The sequence below is a fragment of the Solanum stenotomum genome, chromosome 9 (assembly GCF_019186545.1).
Source record: "Solanum stenotomum isolate F172 chromosome 9, ASM1918654v1, whole genome shotgun sequence".
NCBI lineage: Eukaryota > Viridiplantae > Streptophyta > Magnoliopsida > Solanales > Solanaceae > Solanum > Solanum stenotomum.
In genome coordinates, this window is record NC_064290.1 from 18226130 (window position 1) to 18242045 (window position 15916).

Sequence of the window (15916 nt, forward strand, 5' to 3'; positions counted from 1 at the left end):
TGTTGCACGTTTATTCCATATTACTTAATATAAATTTATTGCAAACGAAAAAAAGAGAGAAGAAATTAGAACATTTAAAAATAACAGATTTTGAAGTTAGAAGATCTAGTTAACATGATGATGCTTTCATGAAATATATAATACTTTAATTTAAATACAAATACCTATCCAAATATATGTATCTATATAAGATTTTCATATAATAAAAATATTTATCTCATAAAAATAGCAATTAAATTAAAATAATCAAAATTTAACTAATACACTCTTCAACCCGGTGTCATTTTAAATCATATTAATTTTTCTTTTTAAAAAATACATAATATTTTTTAAAAAGTAAATAAGTAAAACAAAAGGTAAATGTTTATATAGGAGTAACTATTTTGAAGCAAACTTCTTGACAATCTCAATCACATAAATAACATTTTCTAAAAAATTATCTTATGTCTTGAGCATCAACAAAACAACTTGTGACAATTCTCTGACTCATGAGAAGTTCAATATTGAAAAATATATTCAAAAGCATATATCTGCATCATAGGAGAAATTGTTAACAAAAACAAATGAATTTAAACTATTTCACATTAGCTTCATATATTGGAATATTACATACTACTATAGATATTAAGAAAAAAAATAAAAATAATTATTATATCATCAAAAATTATTTCCCTCAAGCGGTCGAGGTTCTGAAATATATCCTCTTAGAATTGAAAGATTTACTTAATCAAAATAGTGGTACCTCAAATTTCAGTGACCTACAAACTCACTCAACGACAATATCATACAAAAAAGTTTTAAGTGTAAGAAAAAGAAGAGTAGAAGATTAGAAAATTTTTGTGGTGAAAAATGAGAGGAAATCCCTCTATTTATAGCAAATTAAATATAGTATTAACAAGGTCTTATTGTGCCTTGTCTGAAAAATCACGACCCTTTAAAAAAATCGCAACTCATTTGAAAAGTCGCAATCCTTTGTAAAGTCACAACTTATCGAGAAAGTCACAACCTTTTGAAAAAAATCACAACTCATCAAAAAAGTCACAACCCTTTAGAAAAATCACAACTCATCAGAAAAGTCACAACCCTTCGAAAAAGTCACAACTCACCGGAAAAGTCACAACCTTTCAAGAGAACATACATATGCTATTCAAATACATATAGATGGGGGTTTTAAGTAGGGGTGTTATAATAATTTAACATTCATGTTATAGAGTTCATGCTTTTAAGATAGTCTAGAAGATAAATGGTTAGTTTTTGACAAAAACTAAAACTATTTATTGTTTTTTACAAACTTACAAGACTAAAATTGTTTCATGAATATTTAAGAGATTATTTTGAACCTATTTTTAAAAGTAAGGAACCATATTAGTTATTTTCTCAGAAAATTATCACACTAACTCCTCTAGTTTCTTGTATGTAGAATCGATTCACGTTTTTTGTGTATTCAGATTATGTACCCCACATTTTGTTTTAAATCTCTTTCCGTTCGTGACTAGTTGATTGCACTAGAGATTTGAAGACTTCGTGAGTCCTTATACATTCGATGACGATGTCACTTTTACATCTTTATGTCATTTCAATTTCAGACTTTGTATGTGATGTATGAGTTACGTCTCAATCACTTTCCTTATGATGTATTAGATGGCTTATTGAGACAAATGTTAGACTTCTGCTTTGATTCAAAAACTCGTTTATATGAAATGTTATCTTTTAAACTCTTTAAATTATATTATCTTGTATGATGTATGCTAAATGGCTTGTGTAGGGCCTCTCGGGGTCCTATAGCCATGTCACATCTAGGGTGTACTTTGGATCGTGACAAACAATAACAAACATCTATGTATAATGTTGATTGTCAAGATTCAGATTTAAAATTTGGATATGCAAACATGTATTGAGAGGATGAAGGAAGAGAGAAAGACGGTGGAGGTGGGTGAAGAACGTTGTGGTAGAGGTGAAAGTTTCAGTCAAGTAATGGGATTGGGAGAAGGAGACCCTAATGTGAGAGAAATAATTTGAATAGTTAATGGACCATTAATTAAAGAGTTTAAATTTTAAGATAATTATTCAATACCATATTTGAGGGATTTGTGTATCTGATTAAATCTTTTAAAATATATGGTATAAATATTAAAAGTGGTAATATGTAATTATTTTAAGGGAAAATGCATAAGTACCCCCCCAGCCTATGCCCAAAATCCCTGAGACACACCTAACCTTTACTAAGGTCCTATTACCCCCCTGAACTTATTTTTTAGTTAATTGTTTACCACTTTTCGGCCTACGTGGCTAAGTCCGTGATTTCACCTCTGTTAAGCGCGTGGGTGCAGCTTTTAGACGGCACTGACCAATAAAAATTGGTCATGTGTTAAAATAAACTTGGAAAAAATAAATATTAACTCAATTGTCTTCTTCTTTATTATTGTTCTTCACTAGTATACGTACCCGCGCGTTGCGCGGCTATATATTAATTTAAAATTATTTTAATTTAATAAAATATCAAATACTTCAAATATTTTTATATATTGTCCTTTCTTACTTTTATGTTGTATTAATAAACTAATATTTTTCATATTAAATATTTAATTTTTTTCACATGAAATGTAAAATATCATAAGATTAAATGACATGTTAGTATATTTTGAATATTTATTTTTCGAATCCAAAACATTCTTTACATTCTGAAATTTGCGTCAAACTATAATAGAAAAATGATTTAATATAGAGTGGATATAAATAATGTAATAATAATACATGCACTTGCTATATACATTTTCTTATTAATCATTGAAGATAATTAATTAATCAGTTTGTTATATTATTTTTTAAAACATTAATTTAATCTCTTAAACTTTCGTAGAAGAAAATAATAATTTAAATTTTAATCAATGATTAGATGTCGAGGAACTTATCAATTTTTCTAGTATTCTAATATAGTAATTATTGCGTAAATTCCTGTTATGACTATTATAAAATTTATCATAATTTTTCATACTTATTATTTTAATACAACGTGTAATCTTTACTTATTATTTTCTTCCCATTGTTATTTTTGTTTAATTATATTACAAATAATACTAACAACAATTTCTTTTTTTATTAATGTAAAGATAATTTAATATAACGTGTAATTTTTACTTACTATTTTCTTCCCAATTTTATTTTTTTAATCATCTATAAATAATAGTTACAACAATTTATATTTTTATTAACGTAAAGATTTTGAGTAATAATTCTTCTTATGTTCTATTAATAATAATGATCGAAATTATTCACTATTAAAGTTTCTACATAATTGATATAAAAATTGAGGTTGCATACAAATAAAAACATGTTTGAACAAACAAAATAATTATATGCACTATTAGAGAGTACCTTCTAGTCTTATAAGTATCCTACAATTATGATAAAGTTGGAAAAGTGTAACTATCTATAAATAAAATAAAATTATATATATAATATTTACAAAATTTTACAAGCCCAAATTTGAAATAAAATATATAAACATTGAAAGCTATAAACTAACTAAAAATATATTCACAAAGTAGATTATAAGTAATATTTTTTTATCTATAAATAAAATAAAATTATATATATAATATTTACAAAATTTTACAAGCCCAAATTTAAAATAAAATATATAAACATTGAAAACTATAAACTAACTAAAAATATATTAACAAAGTAGATTATAAATAATTTTTTTTATCTATAAATAAAATAAAATTATATATATAATATTTACAAAATTTTACATGCCCAAATTTGAAATAAAATATATAAACATTGAAATCTATAAACTAACTAAAAATATATTAACAAAGTAGATTATAAATAATAGGATAGCTTTTTGAAATTTTGGGAAGTGTAAAAGCTACTTTTTAGAAAGTTGAAAAAATGGGGCCCGGCGCGTGTTGAACAAAGTTTTCAACCTATTTGGTTTATATTTCCACGTAAGCCGAAAGTGGTAAAAAATTAATTAAAAAATAAGTTCGGGGGGGTAATAGGACCTTAGTAAAGGTTAGGTGTGTCTCAGGGATTTTGGGCATAAGCTGGGGGGGTACTTATGCATTTTCCCTTATTTTAAACTAAAGGTAAAATAAGTATATATAAAACTAATGTATGTCTAGTTCTGTAATTTTTTCTTAACAATAATATACCAAATCAAACACCTTTATTTGTTTGTTTTCATTCATGAAATCGTCTTTGTTGACTCTTCATCTGCCAAGATTCAATTCGAGAATAAATCTAAGTATAGGAACGGTCTAATCAAAATGGAAGAATTACGTCAAACTTTACTTAACTATATAAATACATCATTACAATCAGATACATATTTGTCCGATATACATTATTTGTTCGAGATACATGCTATAAAACTAAGACACATGATAAGAACGTCATTACTCTTACATCTAATTTCATTACTATTAAGAAGATATACATTATATTACTTTTACATCTAATTTCATTACTATTAAGAAAATATACATTATATATGTTTCTAAGATACAATAACAACATTAAGATACATGCCAATAAAATCATCAATCATAAATCTAAGACCATTAATCTTAAAAAGATATTGTGAAGAAGATGAAGTTTATAATTAGAGAATTATTATGGTTTTATGCTTTCGTTATTTCAGGAAAATTTGTTAGAGTTGATACGAAAAGGATGTTGTACGTCCGTTTGAATTATTAATTATTCATCAATTACTCCTTTAATTAAGGAAATAAATTATGTTTCTTTAATTCAAACTAATAAATCGTTTATCTCGACTTTTAAAAATGATGAATACATGTATCTGGTGAGTGATGATACATGTATCCAAAAACAGAAATATGGTATAGAAAGTGATATTCCAAACTATTGTGAATCTTGGTAATTATGACGTAAACTAGTGAGATTTATGTAGTTTTCCCTATTATTAATGTGTTGTACCTTTAACAAGAATCATCCGATTTTGTAAATGGTCAGCCATTATAGTAGTTTGAGAAACAACAAAATCAAACAATGTAAAACCTAATTTGTAAAAAAATAAATAAAATTGAACTTTACACCTTTAATAAAAATCATCCGATTTTGTGAATGGTCAGCAATAAAGTAGTTTGCGACACAACAAATTCAAACAACATAAAACGATAAAAGCTGATTTGTAAAACTCTTTAAAATTGATCTTTACAACAATATGAACTCTATCTCAGATACATGAAAGGAATGAAAATCAAGATACATGAAAATAATAAAACAATAGTAACAAACCTCTATGTATAATGATGACTGTCAAGATTCAAATTTGAAATTGGATATGCAAACATGTATGAAGGACGTGAAGGTGGGGTTGAAAGTTTCAGTCGGGTAATGGGATTGGGAGAAGGAAACCCTTATTTGAGAGAAATAATTTGAATAGTTAATGGACCATTAATTAAGGAGTTTAAATTTTAAGATATTTATTCAATACCATATTTGAGGGATTTGTGTATCTGATTAAATCTTTTAAAATATATGGTATAAATATTAAAAGTGGTAATATGTGTAATTATTTTAAACTAAAGAGAAAATGGTCAGAAGCCCCCCAATCTATAGCCGGATTTCCACTACACACCTATACTTCACGAGGATCCTATTACCCCCTTGAACTATTTTAAAATGGAATTAATGTCACCCTATATGCTGAGGTGGCAAAGAAAGTGTATTCACTTTCTCAAAGAGAGTGAGAAGACACTTTTTTTTATTAAAACTTTAACTTTACAAGTAATTTCCCCTTTTCATATTAAATTTCTAATTTTTAAAAAAAAATTATGTTATCTTTTACTTCTATTTATCTTTTCTTTTTAATTTTTTTTGTCTTCTTTCTTTTTCTCTTCAACACTTCTCCGAAAAATGCCATAAATTTATTTCATTATTCAGCTATCACTAATCGTATCTTTTTCCTCTCTTTTTTTTCAGAAGAAATTGGATCTCCTTCTTTTAATCATAAACTTCAATTTTTCATTCTCACATACTAAGTTTATTGTTGCCATGTCGCTATTTTCACCTTCTTTTTTTCAGATCTATCATAGTACGTGTTGTTATTGAATTTTGAGTAATAGTAAATTAAGAAATATTTAAAAGTGAGATGGATAGATTAATTTCTAAAACACTAAAAATAAATTTTCGATCACAGTGATCATAACGAGATTAAAAATAGAAAATAATATTTTATACTTCAAATCACGAATTCACTTTGAATTTGCCATCATATCCAGCTCCAATATGCCATCTATATTTTGAAAACTAATTGACCACACGAACTTATCAATGTTGTCATCTATTTTTTTTTAAAAAAATTTGCTGAACAGAGATATCGATGATTTTTCATTGCAACCGGTTCCAGAGCTTCAATTGTCACCACGCTATTACCCCGAATTACCACCATGCCAATCTCATTCTATCGTTTCCATTGACCTCAACAGTATTGTCGATAACCAAATTCATGAACTGATCGAACCCATGAAGAGTCCCCACAACTTGGCGGTTGACATTCAACTTGATTTGAAGCTGCTTGTCCATATACTTTTTGAGATCTGGAGGCTGACTTGATCTGCTCATCGTTTTTTTGTCTTTTTGTCTTTTGAGAGAGAAGCAATGGAGGAGCTGAAAAAATTTTCGATGCTCGGTTCTAGGTTTCATATCAATGGAGAAAAAGTTGGTGTCAAAGAAAAGTCAAAAGAGGATTAAAAAACAAAAGAGAAAAAGAGAAAGGAAAATATAAAATAAAGACAAAGAATAATAACTTTTTTACTAAAAAAATAATAATATATGATGTGGCAGGCTAATATACCTCACTCCTTAACATAAATTTGGGTATGACGTTTTAAGGGGTATATATTTCATTTTTAAAATGTTCAAGGGGGTAATAGGATACCAGTGAAGTTAGTGTGTTGTTGGGATTTCAGGTATAGATTGGGGGGGGGGGGGGGGGGGNGGGGTTAGACCATTTTTTCTCTAAACTAAAGGTAAAAATAAGTATATATATATATGGTAGTAATGTATGTCTAGTTAAGTAATATTTTCTTAATAATAATATACCAAATCAAACATCTTTATTTCTTTGTTTTCATTCATGAATTTGTCATTGCAGGATTTGACTCTTCATCTGCCAACATTCAATTCGAGAATAGATCTAAGTATAGGAACGACATAATCAAAATGGAAGAATTACGTCAAGCTTTACTTAGGAGAACAAATACAACATTGCACTCAAAAATAAATTTGTCCGATATACATTATTTGTCGAAAATACATGCTATAAAACTAAGATACATGATAAAAACTTCTTTATTCTTACATCTAATTTCATTACTATGAAGAAGATTTACATTTTATTACTCTTAAATCTAATTTCATTACTATTGAGAAAATATACATATATGTTTCTGCATACAATAACAACATTAAGATACATGTCAACAAAATCATCAATCGTAAATTTAACATTATTAATCTTAAAAAGATACTGCGAAGAAGTGATTTTGTTATTTTAGAAAAATTTGTTAGAGTTGATATGGAAAGGATGTTGTAAATCTTTTTGAATTATTAAATATTCATCAATTACTCATTTAATTAAGGAAATAATTACGTTCCTTTAATTCAAACTAATAAATCGTGTATCTCGACTTTTTAAAATGACGAATACATGTATCTGGCGAATAATGATACATGCATCCAAAAATTGAAATACGGTATAGAAAGTAATATTCCAAACTATCGTGGATCTTAGTAATTATGACCTAATCTAGTGGGATTTATGTAGTTTGCCCTATTATTAATGTGTTGTACCTTAACAAGAATCATCCGATTTTGTGAATGGTCAGCCATTAAAGTAGTTTGAGAAACAACAAAATCAAATAATGTAAAACCTAATTTGTAAAAAAAATAAATAAAAATTGAACTTTACACCTTTAATAAAAATCATCCGATTTTGTGAATGATCAGCTATTAAAGTAGCTTGAGACACAACAAAATCAAACAACATAAAATGGTAAAAGCTGATTTGTAAAACTCATTAAAATTGATCTTTACAACAATATGAACTCTATCTCAGATACATGAAAGGAATGGAAACCAAGATATGAAAATAATGAAACAATAGTAACAAACCTCTATGTATAATGTTGATTGTCAGATTCAAATTTGAAATTTAGATATGCAAACATGTATTGAGAGGATGAAGGAAGAGAGAAAGATGGTGGATGTGGGTGAAGGACGTGGGGGTGGGTGTGAAAGTTTCAGTCGGGTAATGAGATTGAGAGAAGGAAACCCTGATGTGAGAGAAGTAATTTGAATAGTTAATGGACCATTAATTAAGGAGTTTAAATATTAAGATATTTATTCAATACCATATTTGAGAGATTTGTGTATCTGATCAAATCTTTTAAAATATATGGTATAAATATTAAAAGTAGTAATATGTGTAATTATTTTAAACTAAAGGTAAAATAAGTATATATGATAGTAATGTATGTCTAGTTAAGTAATTTTCCTTAACAATTATATAAAATCAAATACCTTTATTTGTTTATTTTCATTCATGAATTTTTCATTGCAGAGTTTGGCTCTTTATTTGTCAACATTCAAGTCGAGAATAGATCTAAGTATAGGAATGACCTAATCAAAATTGAAGAATTACGTCAAGCTTTACTTAACATAACAGATACACCATTATACTCAGATATACATCAAGTGCAACAATAGCGATATACATTATTTGTTCGAGATACATACTATAAAACTAAGATATATGATAAAAACGTCATTACTCTTGCATCTAATTTCATTACTATTAAGAAGATATACATTATACTACTCTAAAATCTAAATTCATTACTATTAAGAAAATATACATCATATACATTATTGAGATACAATAACAACATTAAGATAGATGCCAACAAAATCATCAATCGTAAATCTAAGATCATTAATCTTAAAAAGATACTGTGAAGAAGATGAAGTTTACAATTAGAGAATTATTATGATTTCGTTATTTTAGGAAAATTTGTTAGAGTTGATACGGAAAGGATGTGTAAATCTGTTTGAATTATTAATTATTCATCAATTACTCCTTTAATTAAGGTAATAATTTACGCCCCTTTAATTCAAACTACTAAATCGTGTATCTCAACTTTTAAAAATGACGAATACATGTATCTCGCAAGTAATGATACATGTATCCAAAAATTAAAATATGGTATAGAAAGTAATATTTCAAACTATCATAAATCTTAGTAATTAGGAGCTAAACTAGTGAGATTTGTATAGTTTGCCTTAATACAATTCTAATTCTGATAGCAATTGTGGGAATAGAGGGCAGCCCATGTACCAAGTTAAATTGGGGGGGGGGGGGGGGGGGGGGGGNNNNGGGGGGGGGGGGGGGGGGGGGGAGAGAGCGCGCAAATATCCGCTTTAGGGTCACCATTTAACTAATGATCGTAGTATAATTATTATTTTTTTAATTTTTTTTATCCGGTTTGAAAATAATTCAAGCATACGAGAGTGAGGTTGAAAATTCACGTGAAGCATATGTAAAAATTTCATTAAATCTTAGTCATGTGTATTTGAATTTATTTTGTCGAAATAATTTTTGTGTTCTTCGAATTTTAATAATCCAACACATAAACCTATCGAGAATAAAATATCAAACTCTGCATAGATCATACCACAAACCTATGGAATCGATGCTAAATGAACTGTAAATTCTCAATTCATCTGTGTGCACCTGAATTTTTTTGTTAAAACAAAATAAATTTATTTTTCAAATTTCAACACCCAAATATCCTAAATAAGCTTAAATTTAAAACATAAATATCATGTATCATAAAGAACAAATTGCAATCATCGATTTATCAACATAACAATTCTAATAAATTCAATCAGTAATTTTTAATTTTTTTCATGTATGTCTGCACTCTGTCAAATTTTAGTGTAACAAAGATTATAAATGGCTAAACTTTTACGTGTGTGCCTGAACATTTAAACAAAAATATAAGAAGCAAAAAAAAAAAAACCAATGTGTTTTTGCCTGAAAATTGGTGGGAAAAAAACCATTGAATGAAAATATTAATTAAATAAAGTGACCCAAATAGGGCACTTCATGACATTTTCACCAACTAAATATGTGGATACTGAATAGTCACTAAGAATGAACATGGTATGATACAGTAGTAAGAATATGATAGTTTCAATAATTTTTATTTTTTTTTGTAAAAGACTATTATTACCATATAAATTAATATGGTATGGTGTGATAATTTCAAGTTTGATTTTGATATTTTTTATGCGTTAAATTGGTAATCATAATTTGTTTGATTTTGATTTACATAGACTTAATAATAGAGAATTATGACTTTAAATTTTCAAGAAACATCATAATTATGCCATATTAACACTTTACACAAGTAGAAATATTCGAAAGAAAATATACAAGTTTTTCTTCGTTAATCAATTACACAAAAAAAATATTTTGATCAAATAGAGTAGTCAAAATTTCAATGTATAAAAAAATTACTCCCTTCATATTTACTTGTCCATGTTTGGTTTCGCATAACCCTTAAGAGGCAAAAATAAAATGTTAATTTTACTATATTACATCTAATTATTATAACAAAAAAGTTGCTTGAATAACAAAACACCCCTCATCTCTAATTCTATTGTGGGTTTGAGCCATCAGAGACAAAAAGTGTGAGAGCTCCAAGGAGCCCGCTTGACCACAAAGTTTGTTTTACTTTATTTGAAAATCAACATTTGATCTTGAAATTTTCAAAATTCACTTTTTTTTTTCATTTTACATATATTTCTTTTTAATTTTATCCTAATATTTTTATTTCTATAAAAGTGATTCCATTTAAATTTCATGGTCAGAATAGAGTAGTCAAAATTTTAATGTATAAAAAAATTACTCCCTCCATCTATATTCACTTGTCTATGTTTGACTTGACATAACCCTTAAAAAGCAAAAAATTAAATGTTAATTTTACTATATCACAACTAATAAGTTGTTTGGATAATAAACACTCATCATCTCTAATTCTATTGCGGGTTCTAGTCATCAAGGAGAAAAAAGTGTGAGAACTCCTAGGAACCCGTTTGACCACAGAGTTTTTTTTTTTACTTTACATTTGAAATTAACATTTGATCATGAAATTTTCAAAATTCACCTTTTTTTTTTCATTTTACCATATCTTTTTTCTTTTTTAATTTTATCCTAATATTTTTATTTCTATAAAAGCGATTTCATTTAAATTGTATTTCATTTTTAAAGGAAAAGTACATTGAAACAACTAGATATTATTTGTAAAAATTTATGATTAAATACATTCCATCCTCAACTTCAAATTTAAAATTTTCAAATAAAGTGACAAAATAATTGTAATAGTAAGTAGTAGCTTATATATTCACGACTCTGTATGACGATCTATTTTGTTGTAAAAAATATAATCAAATACAATTCAAACTTCAAAATTTCAAATAAAAAAAACATCTAATTATTATTGTCAAACGTCACTAAATACCATATTATTAAAATTATGATATTAAAATTTTCAATTTCATCATGAAATTCAACATTCAATACCCACTCCTAATAGTCAGTGTCCAACTCTAGAGATCTTCGGAGTAGTGAAAACTTTTATGAATAGGTTGTACTCCTTCTGGTCCATATTAAGTAAATTAGTGAAATATGATAACCTCTTGAGTAATATATTTAAGGAAAATAAATTATTTTTTATTATTATCCTTCTGATTATTCCTAAATAATTCTCCTAAAAAATATAAGGTAGACAAGAACTTCATTAAAGAAAAGAATGAATATAAAAAGAAAGTTACAACAATTAATCTTTTGAATTTTGAAAAAATTCACATAGTTTGAACTATAACAAAAAAGTCTTAATAATTTACTTAGGGATCGTTTGGTAGGGTGTATAAGCATAATGCTAAACAAAATGTATTAATAATACTTGCTTTAGTAATGCTTGCATAATTTCTTATGAATTGCTTGATTTGGTGTATTAAAATAGCATGTATTGTATAATGTTTTAAAAAAATATTTACTTACAAAGATACCCACAAATATGATGAAAAAGATATTAAAAAAAAGTTTTGATGTATACATTAAATTCTACTACATTACTAACACCATAAATTTGTGTGTATTAGTAATACACTCCTCGTTCATCAATACACAATAAAGTGTATAAAGTTTAAAAAGTGTACCAAATAAAATATTGCTAATACACAAAATTAATATATGTTCTATGCATCTCAATTTATGTGACACTTTTTAAATTTCGAGATTCAAACAAATCTATCTTTGACCGTAAATTTTTCATATATCTTTTGAATATTTTGAATTGTCAATTATTGTGACTTATAATACTTTTTACATAATTTACAAATAAATAAATAAATTTTAAAAAACCTGAAGATTTCATACGCAAATTTTCGATCAAATTTATACTGTCTGACTATCAAAAAATGAAAAATATCACATAAATTAAAATAGATAAAATACATTATTTCTTTTAATACACACTACCGAACGATGAAAGTAGTGTACTTGTCACTTCCCATTAAAGAGATTGAGAATTAAATAGTGTGGGTAGCAAATTGGGAGCTTTGGAGCAACAAAATCAGAAGGCTATTGTTGTCTGCCAGGTGCAGGCCACCACTCCATGTATTCAATTTTGCTGTTAGATAAAGATATTTGTCCTTGGAAAGTGGAAACTTCAAGTTCTAGAATATCCCCTACTCTCTCCAAGGTTCTTTTCTTTTTCCTCTTTTGCTTCATTGCAAAGTTGTTTTGGGTATCTACCAAGGTAAACCCCACACTATTTCTTCCTTCATTCTCTATACATTTATGGAATCTTTGCTTACCCACATTACTTTATATAGGATAGTGTGTATAAAAGTACATATGTTAAATTATTCCAAAATAAAATTTTCTTTGATCACTATATACCATTCCCTTTCTTGTTAATTATCATTAAATAATTTTTATATTATAGCTCCATCGTAACTACCATGAGAAGCAAATTAAACAACAATACATTTGGTGTAATTTTACAAGTAAGATTTGAAGAGGATAAGACATACGAACCTTATCCCTATCTTTATGAAATAGAGAGCTTATTTCCGATAGATCCTCATCTCAAAAAAATAATTTTGAAACAAAATTACATGACAACAAATAACAAGATAAAAAGCAAATGAAACAACATGTAGTAATTCACAATAAAAAATAAAAGACTCTGATTACTAACTAGCTCCTCATCTTTCGCACATAGAGCATGTCAATACAACGTAACAATATTGGTATTACTATCACTTTGTAGAACTTACTTTTAAACTTTAGCGATACATTCTTATCACATAGTACAAAAAGAAAGTCTCTATGTTATTTATCCCCCTCCAATACGGTTATCAGTGTTATTTAGGGTGTCAAAATGAGCCCAAAATAGGTAACCCATACAGTCCGCTCAAAATCTTATGGGTTGAGCTCAAAATAATTTGAATTGAGTCAATATCAACTCATTCAAGCCTTAATCCATTTTGATGATTCTTCAATTGAGCCTAATTTAATCTTCAATTTCAACCCATTTTAAAATTCTTTATTTGCATTGATGTAATGTATGTTACCATATTGAAGGTGTGAATTGTTTGCGTCAAATAAAAATTAAAGTAAAAAAAATCAACAAAATCCTCCTCACACCTAACCATCCACGTCTCTTCTTCTTCTTCTTCTTCTTCTTCTTCACTCTCCACACATTATCCCTCTTCTTCTTCATTCTTTATTTTTCATCACAACATCAAAGTGTGAGACAACGAAGTAACATCGAAAAATCTCCCTCCGACCAACGGCGCCATAGCCGGTGAATCTTCAAATATTTTTGGAACATAAAGACATGTATTAAACCTAATGCAAGCTTTGCTTTCCTCCATTTACTCCTCACTTTTAATCTTGATTTTCTTCAAAAACTTAGAAAGAAGAACAAGAAATCTAGCCGAAATCATAAAGAATTAAACTTTAATTCAATGGAGTTGATGAGAAAATCAAGGTTCCTTTGCAAAAAAATAAAAATATGATACTTTGTATATATTGAGATTTTTGATAATGGTGGGTGGTGATATTTGGTGTGAGTGACGCAGAAAAAGAAGAATTGAACGTGATATAATGATAGTGAAGAACAAAGAATCGATAATGAAGGTGGTCATACATGATTTTTCGGTGAAATGAGAGATGAAATGAGTGAGATTTAGTGATGAATAAGATATAATTGCTCCATAAGCGACTCCGCGCATGGGAATCAGTGATGTTTTGACCGTATTGAGGTGGGTGTTACTTAGATTGTGACTCAACCCCAACTTTGTTGTTGCAATCTTGGTCATGATGTTGGCCTCTACACCTATGTTGACCACAGCACGAGAGGATCATCCATTGATTATGATATGTACATACTGTGCGTTGTATTTTTTCAGCTTCTATGACTACTTTGTGATAGCTTCGCATAGTTTAATCATGCCCAACTACGTTATGCGTAAACCTTGCCTTAGTTCTTGTGCATATTTTTCCTTTCATTTCCATAATATGGAACCAAGGTTCTTCAGTTTAAGACATTTTATATAGCTATGTGGCCCACCACATATGAAACAATCATTTTCCTTTGTAGTTTGAGTCTTCCTCTCAGTATCACTTTCTCGTCTAAACTTCTTGCCATCAGACATAGGATTTATAGTTCTTCGGATGTGGCTGTAGCTCCCTGCTTTTCCCGCAATCTCCCCAATCTTGGTGATGACTATCCCCAACCTAAGTCATGACTACCTCCCATCTTCTCTATCTGCCTCTATCATGCCTAATGTCTGTCAAAGCTTCAGCCTGCGTGATGACTTTATCAATAGTCCTAACTTGTTAACATTCCAACTCCATCTTGTCTCAAATTTTTATCATATCCATGAAGTGGAACAACACATCTTCATCCTTGAGATTGAGAATCTGAATAGTGATGGTGGTGAACTCCTTCACATATGCTTGTATGCTGCCTGTCTGCTTTAACTTCTTAAACTTGTGTTTCACCTCATAGATGATGTTGTTGGGATAGAAGACCTTCTTAAACTGGACTTGAAATTGATCCCATGTGTTGATGGTGTAAAGTCCTGTCACAACCCAGACCGTTGTGATTGACACCCACACTAACTCTCCGGTGAGAGAACCACTACTACAACTCAAACCAAACAACTAAATCAAAACTAAGGCATTTAAGTTACGAAAACAAGTTAAATACTAAGGAAATATATAGGGAGTTCCCATAAACTCCAATAAAAGTCTAACAACGAACTAAACAATGCGGAAGAAACAACCTAGAACCTAAAAGTCAATGTACCAAAACATTTAACAATGAACCAAGTCTAAACAAGAAAGGATACAACCCCATACTAATGAACTAACTAAAACAAATGTCTAAGTTCGGAAATGGTGGGCATAGACGAAAGAGAACCCATGGTAGCTTGGAAGAATTAGCTTGCCCTTGAATTCAAACGATCACTGATCTCCTAAGCGAAGTATGTCAGTAGCCGCTTGAAAATGCCCTATACTCAACAAAAATATGAGCAAGTGCAGTATCAGTACACAACCACAGTGTACTGGTAGGGTCACACGGCTATCCCACTAAGTGCAACATAAGCAAGTCAAGACAACATTATAATCACATGCATATATATCAACATATACAGTATCATCAACATTACGAACAACGAACAACTTCACATTTATATCAAATCATTGGTCCTCTCATGGAACCCAAACCCAAACAGTTAGCATACCAGAACGTGGTATCCGATCCCATAATTATGCCAGAACGTGGCAATCGATCTCATAGTT

The 15916-nt window shown here is 28.5% G+C and overlaps 1 pseudogene; it reads right to left on the minus strand.

Annotated features, from left to right (window-relative positions):
• Positions 1-6313: 6313 nt before the first annotated feature.
• Positions 6314-6633, minus strand: LOC125877327 (probable small nuclear ribonucleoprotein G; annotated as a pseudogene).
• Between the last annotated feature and the right edge of the window lie 9283 nt (positions 6634-15916).